General features: G+C 33.0%; 1 protein-coding gene and 1 long non-coding RNA gene across 2 annotated transcripts in view; both read left to right on the forward strand.

Moving 5' to 3' along the window:
- The window catches only part of DPYD (dihydropyrimidine dehydrogenase), an 863,407-nt gene that overhangs the window by 119,696 nt on the left and 729,787 nt on the right, over positions 1–13,924 (forward strand). The gene's annotated exons all lie outside the window — the stretch shown is intronic.
- Positions 102–13,265, forward strand: LOC131492088 (uncharacterized). Its single transcript, XR_009251844.1, has 2 exons — positions 102–5,326; positions 5,577–13,265. It is a non-coding gene; the product is annotated as an uncharacterized LOC131492088 (long non-coding RNA).

A 13,924-nucleotide genomic window follows, 5' to 3' on the forward strand; every position in this document is an offset into this window, starting at 1 on the left:
AGATTCACTTTTTTTCAAATACAGTAGTCTATAATGAGCCTGATTTTTGTTTTTGTTTTTTGTTTCTTGTTTTTTTTTTGCTTTTTTCACTTTTCACATTTCTGTTTCTAAATATTTCTCTGAAATCTCCGCCAGACTTGATACCTTTTTAATAACTTTTAAGAATCAGTCTTTAAATCCATATTTTAGTAGACATTAAGAATGTGTAAGGAATAAAACTCATCATCCTTAGGGCTAGAAAACAATAAATGAAATTAATTTTAAAAGTTCTGAGCTTCATCTCCCCATTTGAGTCGGATAGTTTCCAATATATTCGTACAGAAGTAGTATATTTACCTTTATTTAGCCTATGAAACTACAATTGATTTTTAAAATGCAGTTCTCATTTTTTTTTTTCAAAATCGTAAGGCTAAAAATAATTTAAAATAAGAGAAAGGATAAACCTATGAGGCTTTCTAGAAGGGAACGTGGGTACAATTTTGTTATTGCTAGCACACAGTTACCATATACTTTAGTTTAGAAGCTGCTCTCATTTAGTAACCTTCCTTTTACCATGCAAGCAGCAGGGGAAAGTAATTAAATTTAATAGAAGCTGCCCTCATTTTGAAGCCACTTCTATTTAAAACCACAGGGGGAGGTAATTAAATTTAATGGAAACAGTAGCTTCTACACAAAGATACATGGTACTTCTGTATAGATGATTATGATGTCACAAAAAGAGGAATAATATATTACTAGTACTGAGAAATTACCAGCTGGAGCAAGTGAGCCTATTTTATTGTTAATGTCTTCACTAATAAAAAAAGAGGGAAAAATAGAACTGAATATACAATAGAGAATTTGCACCTATAAAATGCAATCAGACATTCACAGAAAGTTAGTTTTTGAAAAATAGTAATAAATTAAAACGAAAGTATAAAACATATTGTGGAAAAAGCCAATGCAGAAATTATGAATGAACTCCTATTTTCAATTCAGTCTTTATCTTGTGTCTAAAACTACCACATTTATAAGTTGAAGGCATTGTTTTTGCACATGCTAATGATAATAAATTTGAATATATTAAGTGTGTACACCAATATGTATTTAGAAAGCTACAGTTATTCCCTGTATTTTTATATCTACTCAGTTTGAAGTAAACACATAGACACACAGGAAGACAAAGAGAATGCCAGCTCTGAAGCTTTGAATAAAAGAACTGAAGGCCTAAAACATAGAAAGAATTACAAAGGGGCAATGTGAATGAAAATGGATGTGACTGTGGGAAATATAATGAACAAGGAAAGGACATGTAATTAGTGTAGAAAATTTGTCATCAAGGAAAATCAAACTGAATTATGGGAGAACTGTGTATGAAGAGATTATTCTGCCAAATTTTGTAATACTTACTTTTTAGAAAATACTAGGATATTCTGCTTTTAAAAAAGTAGAGATGAACTAATAAGAAAAACAAGTATTACCTGGTTAGAATAACCTCTCAATCACTCATGCTATCAGATAAAGCAGTATTCTAGATAATTTAAATCAGCTTTTAATTATATGGCTGTTTAATGTACTTTGTTTACATAAGCTGCATATTTTACACATGCACATGCACACACATATTCATAATGTTTGGATTCACTAAACACAATTAAATAATTTAGTAACCAAAGCATTCAGCAATTTAGTACACTGTGGGCCCACCACTTTTGTGTTTGCTGTTGTTTTTTGCCTTTAGGAAATGTAGCAGTAGCTCATTCTTTTATATATGAGATTATAGAAGCATTGGAAAAAAGTTGTGATGCTATGTTAGTAAGAATAAGAGGAGAAACATGGAGGGGCAAAAATTAATTGTTCTTTAATCTGTGATCAATGTTTGCCTTACATGAAGGGTGTCTCGATCAAAAGAAACTATGGGAGGGTAAGATATTTGATTTAGGCCTTGAAAGAGGGCCAATTTTGCAGGTAGAGGGAATAGAATTGAGCAAAGTCATGGAGGCCTGCAGGTGCAAGATGTATTTCAGGAACAGTAAGTAGTCTGATGTAAAGCAAATTTTTTCAAGCTTTTTTTGAATATGTTTTCCCACAAAACTCACATAGGCAGAATTTTTGAGTCAGTAACATCTCTCCTTCCATGTCAAGAATCCTTGGGTGGAAATGAAGCAGTATGAAGTTGGCAAGGATGATGTAAGCATTTCAGAATCTCAGAGTGTGAGAAGGGGCAGTGGGAGACAGGTAAGAATAATTTGCTGAAAACTTTGGTGACCATAGGGACTGGCCTTAAGAGGCTGGCTGGAAATGTGTTTGTTACCATATTCTGGAGGCTAGTTAGATAGAGTCTAGCTTGCCATGATAAAGAGTGTAAATTATTTCAGGAAGTCATTATTTTTTTTTAATTTATTTTATTTTATTTTTTAACGTTTATTTATTTTTTGATACAGAGAGAGACAGAGCATGAACAGGGGAGGGTCAGAGAGAGAGAGGGAGACACAGAATCCGAAACAGGCTCCAGGCTCTGAGCCATCAGCACATTGCCCGACGCGGGGCTCGAACTCACGGACCGTGAGATCATGACCTGAGCCGAAGTCGGACGCTTAACCGACTGAGCCACCCAGGCGCCCCAAGGAAGTCATTATTTTTAAGGAAGGGGTGATAGGATTAAATGTAAAAATTAGAATTTTGTAGAATTGTTAGAGGGGAAGAAGACACAATATAGGGATAGATGCAGTATTCCATGGTAGCTTTTCTCTTGGTCCTTGGACATGGCCTAGCTCAGCTGTGGGAACATTCTTTTCTCTCAGTGGCTTAACCTCCACAGCAGTCCTCAGGTGACCCTGGACACCCGCAGTGGTGCTCTCATTCTGAGCGTGTCTAGCCTGGAGAAGCTGGAGCAGAAATGGATGGAATCTGAAGATTGACATTTTGTGAGTGCTGTGTTTGGGGGCTGTCACCAAGTTGGATATACCTCCAACTTGGTTTATGAAAGTTCTGAGAATAGGAAAGAGGATTCTGTCCTTGCTCAATTTTCTGTCATCTCATCCAATCTCTCTTCATGGCTGGTCTTTGCCATGTAGTCTTGAACACATTCTTTTGTCATGTATTCCCAGCTCATAAGTCATTTTAGACCCCTCCCATACATCCTTCCTACCCCAGATGTGAGGACCTGTAGCCAGCTATGTTAAAAACACAAGGAGCTACGAACTAATCTGGGATGTACAGGCTAAGTAAATCAGGTATTTGATCTAAATAAATCAGGTTTTAGCTAATACCAAGAAAGGGGAAAAAATGATTTAAAATTTGTTTTGGCAGAAAATAGAGGGGGCAGTTGAGGGGATGAAAGAGCTAGAGAAATCAGTGACATCACTAAGATAAAGGCCCAACAGAGGGGAGTGTGTTTGGGAAATATGGAAGTATTTAAAATGTAGATCTGATAAGACTTTGTGGCTTAGCCTCAATAAATCATAACCTTGATTTAATCTGTGCTGCTCTGTTTTAAATTATTCTTATCCTTTTTGAATAAGTTATAATTTATTTGTGTGTCCTACTAGATAGTAACTTCCATGAAACTAGGATTGCTCTTTTGCCCTCTTGTGTATTCTTAGTCTTACCATAGTATTATCATATAGTAGGTACTCAATAATTATCTGTTGAATTGTTGCTAAAGATAAAAGTAATAAGGAGGTTTATTAAAGTTAAGTCAAATGTTTTTATTTTGAATATTTGGATATATATTAATTGGGATAGGGAGAGAAAAAAAGGGTTAAGGAAGAATATTTTCATTTTCAGATTAATTTGAGATAGCTGTGGCAAACTCGTATAAATTTGCAATAAGCAGAAGGAAAATATAATTCTACAACTCAGGAAAATACTGGGGGTTGATGTGCACATTTGGACTTGTTAAGTATTTTGATACTTGTAGCCATTGGAAAGGATGTGATTTCTAAGAATAGTGCATCAAATCAGAAAGGAGGAGAGTCTAACCAGATGCCTAAGAAAAAATATTGGGCTTAGGAAAATGTGTGTCACAAAGAAACATATTTTGAGATTTAAAAATTATAAATAACTTTCTCCAGCAGAGTAAGTTGGAACTGTAAAGTGGTGTGCCTGAGAAGAGAAGGGTGGGTGGCATTCCTGGCCAGTGTTCTGTGGCTCCTGGAGATATCTAGAGAAGTGCTGCCCAGTAGAACTTTCTGTGAACTGCAGTAAAACTCTCTAGTAGAAATGTTCTATGTTTGTGTTGTTTAGTATGATTGCCAGTGGCCACATGTGGATACTAAGCACCTGAATTATGGCTCTTGTAACTGAAGAGCTGAATATTTAATTGTATTTAACTTTCATTAATCTAAATGTAAATGGTTGTATGTAGTTACAGGCTATTCTTTGGACAGCATCACCCTACAGGTATATATTTGAGTTGCTAACGTGACATTTGTCTGTCTCTCATGAATGGAATTTTCATCAAATGGAGTGGCTAGGGTAAAGCTAAACCAGGTTCACACATATACATCACACGCTGCTCTCTCAAAAAATGAAGAGTAAAAGTTAGTTTCATAACAGTAATGGATGTAAAACCAAAATGAACAAATATGACTTGATATGGAGGCGGTAAATGACTATTACTGTCTAAAGGCATGACTTATATGTAAAAAGCTCAAGAGAATTAACAACAATAACACGCTAGGAATTAATAAAATAATTTAGTAATGTGGTCAGATTTAAGATAAAAATGGAAATTTATTAGCATTTCTATGTATTACCCATAACTAATTAGTGGTTGTATTGATAGTAGTTCCTATGACAATCCTATGAATTTATTATATTATAAGGTACCCCAAATCATCCAGGACATGTTGAATCACACAATAAGTGGTATAAGAGGCAGCCATTTAGTTATTTGGAAAAAAAATCACTTTATATTTACACAGGTGCTGAAGGATGTTTCATGTATATCAAAGAACTAAATGAAATAAATGAAATAGCCAATGTCCACTAGATTATGGGAAGCAACAGTTTTATTTATTTATTTATTTATTTATTTATTTATTTATTTATTTTGAGGTTTGTACAAGGGAAAGAGATGATAAGCTAAAGAGTAGAAGAAGAAATCACTAAGCTTTGCCTGCATTAAAAAAGCTTCTGTTCGTGGAAAGAAATCATGAAATTAAAAGACAACATCAGCGTATTACATTGCTGTGTGTTTAAGAGATTCAGAAAGATTAGGAGCTCAATGGATAATTGGCAAAGATTGATTAAGAAATCTTTGAAAATATTCAACTGTAATGGCCAACAAAATTTAAGTTACATTAAAAAATGTATTAATTTCTTGATTACTGATATTACTGCGGTTCAGCAGGGAGGAAATTTTTTTTTTTTTTTTTTTTTTTAATTTTTTTTTCAACGTTTTTTATTTATTTTTGGGACAGAGAGAGACAGAGCATGAACGGGGGAGGGGCAGAGAGAGAGGGAGACACAGAATCGGAAACAGGCTCCAGGCTCCGAGCCATCAGCCCAGAGCCTGACGCGGGGCTCGAACTCACGGACCGCGAGATCGTGACCTGGCTGAAGTCGGACGCTTAACCGACTGCGCCACCCAGGCGCCCCAGGGAGGAAATTTTTGAGTGTTAGCAATGGAATGGCAAGACAGCCATTTCTCACTCCCAGAGCTCAATAGGGGTGGAAGTTACTGCTGCATTTAAGGAAAGGATCACTCCAATAAGTATGAAAAGCTTTAAAGCAAACATACCTTTTACATATTAATTTAACTTCCTGAAATAAATCTATTTCAGAAGACTTAGAAATTATGGGCAATCTCAATGTGTTTCTCAAACTATTAGAATATAACAGTAAACAAACTGAATAGAACCCAATCGTCTACTGTTAAGGAAACAAGTAAGGAAATGAATATTATATATATAATGCATTTGGTGTATATTTATATACACATATATGATTTTATATAGATATATAAACTTAAATATATTTATAAAACATATATTTGTGTAACATATGTGATATTATATACACACACATGTAATGGTGAATTGTGGCATCTTTAACCCTATCTGGATACTAAAATGATCTTCACCACAGTGATTTTAGTGACACAAGAATCCTCGTGTTAAAATGTTCACTGAAAAATACCAGGAAACAAAATTGCATGTAGGACATTATCTCCACTGAATATAAAGAATGCAGAGAAAGAAGATGAGATTAAAATATACTAAAATAGCTATTATATTTAGGTGCTAGGCGAACAGATACTTTTTCCAGGCTTATAATTTTCTGTTCTAAATTTTCTATAATAGGAGCACATCATGAATGATTCAAAAAATAATGAAGTAAGAAATGGAAAAATGGAAAGAATAAAATATGATATGAATACTAGGATAAGTGGTAAAAATCAGATTTTAGACTCCAACTGTGATTTTAGGTAAATTAATCTTTTTTTGTCTTATTGTTTTGTAAAATAGGATTAAAAACTTAATAGGATTGATATGATGAACAACAATAATGTAGGAGAGAAAGCTTTGTAATTTATGAAACAATAAAAGGATGATACAAAGTATTATAATGTTTGTATATGTTATTTGCATTTAATGGTGTTTCAGTGATTATTTCAAAGAATTTACATATGTCATACATAATGGAATTGACTGGAAAACTATAGTGTAGCCTTAGAATGTAACATACCAGAGTGAATATTTCTTGTCTCTCACTTATACAGAGCTCGTTGTAGTTCTATGGCTATGTGGAGATATTGTACATGATTTCTAAAAATGATGACATAAGAAAAAAACATTTTAAAGACAGGAAAAATGCATCTCTAGGTTAAATCTCTGTCTATAGTATGATAATAGTGAGTTTAGAGGTAAAATTCACAACTTCTTTTCATCATATTTTCTCCTTATCACTGCCAATTCAACCTTCTTATCATGCCAAAGTGATTTGATTTCTGTATTATCATATTTTGCACCTGTCTTAGACCCTGTAATAAATTCTAAACATCAAGGGGAAAAGTGGAACCTTTTTAACATTGTGTCTCTCTATCCCCCTTTCAGTTCCAGAGGCAGTAGTGGGACATGTTGAATAGATATGTGAAATTGGAAGGTATTTGAATTGAATAACTTGAGAAACGGGAGTGTCAAATTGTGAAAAAGAAATGGGTACATATAGTTCATAAAGAAGAAAAAGTAACAATGTGGTCTGAAGGTTTTAGAAAATGACAATACACAAAAATATAGATTGGTCAGATTAGTGGTTATACTTCTATCGTGAAAATATAAATTACATATTTGGAATACAAACATTGCTAATTAGAGGTTAGTATTTTATTTGCAGAGCCAAACCTATTCAGTGACACCTGTTATATTTAGATTATTGTTATGGAGATGAACTTCCAGGACAAACATGAAATTTCTTTTTCATTTTTGCTTGGCTTCATCACGTGTTGGGAATTCTGTCACTAGATGGTGATATTGAGTTGCACACTTTATGTTTCTGGCTTTTTTTCTGGTGTGTGTAATTGTAATTATAGGTGTGCCATAAGCACAGCCATTTATACAGAGTTAAACAAAATGTAACTATATGAACTTGGAAAATAGTTTTAAGAGGTATAAATACATTCTAAGTATTATTTAAGTCAAAGGTTAATATTGTTTTAATGTGTTTGTGTTTTTACTTTAGAATCATTAGACTTTGATAGGTAGAAGGTATATATATAAATAACAATCTAAATTTTTCATTAAAGACTCAGGTCTAAGAAGAGATTCAGAGACATTTAAAAGAGGTCTTTTCCAGTTTTCCTCTTCTAGATGTATTAGTCTAGAAAGTTCATCTTTAATTTCACTTCTCTGTTAATATCCAGTGGTAAAAGGGACTGTTTACCAACTGATCTAAGGGTTATGTTACTCCTGGTACCTAGATATTGTTTTAGCTGCTTATTGTTATATTAATGTTTTAGTTATATTAATTTGCAGCTTGTGCTGAGCATAATGGTTAAATTACACTATTTCTTTAAGTGGTACTTCTACATGAACTGGAATAAAAAATCGTCTCTATGAGTAGTTTTGTCTATCTGATTAAGACTTGAAGGTAAGATAGTATTCTATTTAATCATTTTTGTAGGTAAGTTTTGTGTGTATGTATATATTAAATATGTGTAAATGTGTATGTTTGTATATGTAAATGTATACTTTCTATATCTCTATTTCTGTCTAAATCTTCCCATCCCAGTCAAGTAAATCTTTGAATTTGGAGATCTCTATGCTTTTTAGACATATCTATTAGGATTACAAAGATTTATGTACAAGAAGATTCAATGAATTTTTTTTATAATAGTAAAAAAAGGGAAAGGGGATAAGAAGGCAACCTAAATATTTATGAATAGTGAGTTTGAGTAATGTAAAAGATGAATGTAAGGTATGAAAAAAAATGAAATTGCATTGTAGTAAAATAAAAGATAAAATGAGAAAGCATTAACAAGATACTTCTAGTAAAATCATCAGATTATTAAATAGTATGGAAAGTAAATACAATTTTTTAAAAATTCTGGGTATGGTATCTAATGATATCAACAATTACAGATGATTTAACATTTGTAACATTTTTTTTTTGCTTTCAAAGTTTTCAAAAATAAACACATTATTTTTATAATCATAAATGCCCATGTATATGTGTGCATCTGTGTTTGTTCTTTAACTATATGAAAAGTTTGACCTGCAATATTGGGTTCAGAGGCAATGTGTTAACTTTTCATTTTAACCAAATGTCTTGATCCTTCATAATTATATTTCTCCAAGTTGTCTTTCACTAAAGGGATCAGCCGGTATCTCTCTAAAAAGTACCCCCCAAGTCAGCAAATTATAAGAGTATCCTCTTTTCTTCTATGCAGAGGAGAGTACCTTGTCTTTGTCATTTCTATTATAAAGAGGCACATATTCTACTATGCCCACAGTAGGTTCCTGCATTTGATCACCTAACATATGGATTTGGTGACCACACTGAGTTATCTTTAATGATAAATTTTTTAAAACAGCAGCAAATGAAATCAGGCATAGGTTAATTAAATTATATATGTATAAAATGCATTAGCCTATACCTTAATTTAAGCATGTGTTCATTCAACTTGGTGCCTACTATGTGCTAGACACTATTTAAAAGGAGTATTTGTAGAAGAAAATAAAATTATAATTACCATTTTATGACTACTCGGTAACTTTAGAATGATAAAACTAGAAAAGAAAATATGAATCATTGGTATATTGGATGTTTATATTTAAAACAACAAATTAGCAGCAATATACATAAACAGAATTTAACCATGATAAAAAATAATTAGATTTTGGTGCACCTGGGTGGCTCAGTCAGTTAAGCGTCTGATTTTTTATTTTGGCTTGGGTCATGATCTCATGGTTTGTGGGTTTGAGCCCTGCTCTGTGTCAGCAAGAAGCCTGCTTGAAATTCTCTCTCCCTCTCTCTTGCCCCTCCCACACTCGTGCTCCCTCACTTGCTCTCAAAATAAATAAATAAACTTAAAAAATAAAAAAAAATTGTATTTTCCCATTAGTAGTTTAAGATTGTATATTAAAGACTAGAAAGGAAGGGTTACAGCTTTTGTTTTGCTACGAAAGAAAAGTGCAGAGTTAAGTCTTACTCTAGAATGCTTATCATTTTAGATACAGACTTTGAATGAGCAGCTAATAGCTAAAATTATTTAGGAGATAAAAATTGGTACTGTGAGGATTAGCTTTAATTTTAAGTATCCATAATTGAAGTGCCACATTATGATTTTAATGTTATGATAATCTTGTTAACAAGCTGTTGTGTATATACTATCATATTTTAATGTAGTTGCAAAGCTTAAGTAAACCATAAAGTAAATTGCTTTTTGAATCAGGCTTTTACAAGTGGAAAATTAGTGGTTTACATGTTTTGAATACATATTTTGTAATTATGCTTGTCATTTTCTACAACTTAAGAAGAATAATAGAATAGGTTTATAGATAATACATTATTGTTCATTGGCATATTTTGTTATTGCCCATTCTAATTAGTTTGGTTTTATTATACATATACTATAAAATAATAACTGATTCTGTTTCTTTTTCTGTAATAGTCTTCCGGAAGGTACACATTTTAGTTTAGTTACACTACTTCTCATTTCTCATATATCATCACATTACTTTTAGAAAATTAATACCTTTTCTTATCTAGTATTTCTACAGGTTATTATGATATACACTGAGTTACATCCATTGGGAGGGTTTGTGTTTATTTGGGGGAAAAAAGTGTCCTATTCTGATAATTGGTGAAGATAGCTAGTAAGTAAGATTTACTTTTTCTGAATTTGTTGCTTCAGTTGACAAAGACAAAGCATGGCAATTTGATAGTCTAAGGCAGAAATAGGCAAACTTTTATGTAAAGTCCAGACAATAAATACTTTCAGCTTTCTGGTTCCTGCAGTCTCTGTTATAGTTATTTAATTATGCTGATGTAGTGCAAAAGCAGCCACATAGACATTTTGTGAACAAATATGTGTGGCTTCATTGGTATGGCTATGTTCTAATAAACTGTTATAGAAGCAAGCAACCAGGTGGATTTATCCCATGGGTCATAGTTTATTGACCTCTGGTTAAGAGCAGACTTGACATAAATCAATTAAATTTCAAAAAATTATTGGTAAATATATTATGAATTTGTTATCTCTAATAAATTAATACTAAAAAATACTGTGAAGTTCTTCCAGTTTTATTTACAAAGATGACTATACAACATTTACTGAGGTGTCCTTATTTCCCAATTTCTGGGTTGTTCTTTGAAATTGAGTAAGTGACACTTCCTAGATTACTCATTCAAGTAAATAAGCATAAATCAGAGAAAACTCACCAATTGCAATTGTAAAATCACCAATGTGCAACCAACATGAGGTCTTGGTATCAATGGCACTGGATCAATTAGCATTAATTCATTATAATTATGGTTTAGAGTTAAAATGTGGACTAACCACTGAAGAACCATCTACATTATGAAACAGTATAATGTTACTCTTCATTTTAGCACTAGTTTACCACAATATGATACTTATAAAAATATACATTGTGATACCTGACTTTGTTAATTATTCTTATAAATATGGAAGACTCATGGTATCTACTGAAGTACATACATGATGTCTGATACTGATTTGAAAATAGTGTGATGTGTTGCATGGTCTGTTATTTTAACTCCTTTGCGAAGTTTTATACTTTAAGGGGCTATGTAAGGAATTGCCTTCATTTCAAAAATGTAATCAATTGATGTTTAATAAATCTGTGAATTATAAATAAATAATTATCTTCTAGTATACAAAGAAGTTTTTTTTAATATTAAGTGAGATTCCATATGGGATATTCTGAGCCCTTTTTAAAAAATGTTCTTGATGTTTTAAGTTCAGTCTTAATATTTTCCAAAGAGCTTCCTATGAAAATGAGTTTAATTTAATACATTTCCTAACTTTTAGCCCTATAGTTTTTTTCCCCCATTTTAAGAACCATTATTTTGGCTGGCAAATAGAAGAAATAATAGTAGTCATTTAATTTTGAAATCTTCCATCATATCAACTTTCATCAAGTTTTAGTGGAAATGGGTGTTTGTCATTGGACCACAGAGGTAATACTTTTAATGGATATCTGTGCTATGTTTACAGACGAATCTTGCCAATATCTTCCTCTATCTTTCAGGAGACTTTAGAAAAATCTTTTTTTATTTTTATTTTTCTTAAGATGGGAAAGAAAAATGATTTACAATAAGGTTAAATTACTTACTGGTATTATATTTGTCATTGTCATATTTCCCCTCCATATTTCATTTCTTCCTTCATCCCCTTAGAAGTTGTTTATAATTTCATATTCTGTGAGAGAATATTGCTTGAGACATTTCTCACCCAGGGGTAAGAATTGTGTTGAAATTTAAACAGTTTGGATGAAAAAGCTGTTTTGGAGATCGCATTTCTTCTTTTCAAAATAGAGAAACAAGTGTAAGATTTTTTTCAATGTTAAGAAAAAGGTTACTGGTTTTGACACATAATTATTAAATGACTAAATATGAATAGAGTATATTAAGTAATTTATTTTTTCTTTTTTAAGTTATTTAAATTCTGGTTAGTTAAAATACAGTGTAATATTAGTTTCAGGTGTAGAATTTAGTGATTCTTCACTTGCATACAACACCCAGTGCTCATCACAAGTGCCCTCCTTAATCCCCATCACCCATTTAGCCCATCCCCCACCCACCTTCCCTCCAGCAATGCTCAGTTTGTTTTCTATACTTAAGAATCTGTTTTATGGTTTGCTACATGGGGGTTGGGGGAAGAGAGAGGCAAACTATAACTTAAAAAGCATTGGGTAGGGGCGCCTGGGTGGCTCAGTCGGTTAAACGTCCGACTTCGACTCAGGTCACCATCTCGTGGTCTGTGAGTTGGAGCCCCGCGTCGGGCTCTGGGCTGATGGCTTGGAGCCTGTTTCTGAATCTGTGTCTCCCTCTCTCTGCCCCTCGCCGTTCGTGCTGTGTCTCTCTCTGTCTCAAAAATAAATAAACGTTAAAAAAAAAATTAAAAAAAAAAAAAGCATTGGGTAGCCAGTCACTACCATTAATTGAAATCTGAGGATCATTCCTTGAGTTGGGTCATTTCATTAAAAATGAAAGTCTGATGTGTTTTGATATTATTATAAGACTTATACTGTAGTTCATATTTATTCAGGATTATTCTGTTCATCTGAAATTTTTAGAAACTTGATTGTTCTTTCAGTACTTCCACCAAAAATCTGCATTATTTAAGGGTCATGACAAATATATTTGTCACAATAATGTTTCTATAGATGATATAGTTATTTCAGAAAGAGATCTTGTTTATATCAATACTAATAAATGCTGTTTGTAACCTGTAATTGTATGAACAAACTAGGATTTACTAGATATATCTAAATTATTGCATGTCTTTTATTATTTATTATTTTTATTACTTATATTATCATTTTGTCTGATTATATATAACAAGAAATGTAGTTTAAATGTGATGGTACCTAGAACCTTGAATGCATATTGGAATCATCTTGTGATGATGCAATACCTAAGCCCAACTCCAGAGTAATTAAATGAAATTGCTTGTGTGTTGGGGTGGTGGGATTACAGTCAGCACCAGTATTTTTAAAGCATCTTGGGTGATTCCAGAATGCAACCAAGGTTGAGGATTGCAGTTCCAGTTGGTTTCCATGAAGTCTGTTCTGCAGACAGCAGCCAGAATCGTTTTATTAACGATTCCATGTTTCTCCTCCACTCATACCCCCTCAGTGAGCTCCTACCTTACTTGCAGTAAAAGGGAAAAATTCCTCTAAGCTGTATATAATCCAGATCTTCTCCACTATCTCCTTGACCTTATATCTTATGACTCAATTTTTCTCTTACTTACATTAAGCCACAGTGGCCTAAATAATTAGAAATTAAACAATAAATTTCTGAGACGCCTGGGTGGCTGTTTTGGTTGAGTGTCTGACTCTTGATCTCAGTCAGGTCTTGATCTCAGGGTCATGAGTTCAAGCCCTGCATTGGACTCCATGCTAGGCATGAAGCCTACTTAAAAAAAAAAAAAAAGAAATTAAACAATAAATTTCTTTTTTTTTTTTATTTTTATTTTTATTTTTATTTTTTTATTTTTGGGACAGAGAGAGACAGAGCATGAACGGGGGAGGGGCAGAGAGAGAGGGAGACACAGAATCGGAAACAGGCTCCAGGCTCCGAGCCATCAGCCCAGAGCCTGACGCGGGGCTCGAACTCACGGACCGCGAGATCGTGACCTGGCTGAAGTCGGACGCTTAACCGACTGCGCCACCCAGGCGCCCCTAAACAATAAATTTCAAAATAACCATTGGTCAGAGAAGAAATCACAGGGATATTAAAAAAATATTTT

The sequence above is a fragment of the Neofelis nebulosa genome, chromosome 2 (assembly GCF_028018385.1).
Source record: "Neofelis nebulosa isolate mNeoNeb1 chromosome 2, mNeoNeb1.pri, whole genome shotgun sequence".
NCBI lineage: Eukaryota > Metazoa > Chordata > Mammalia > Carnivora > Felidae > Neofelis > Neofelis nebulosa.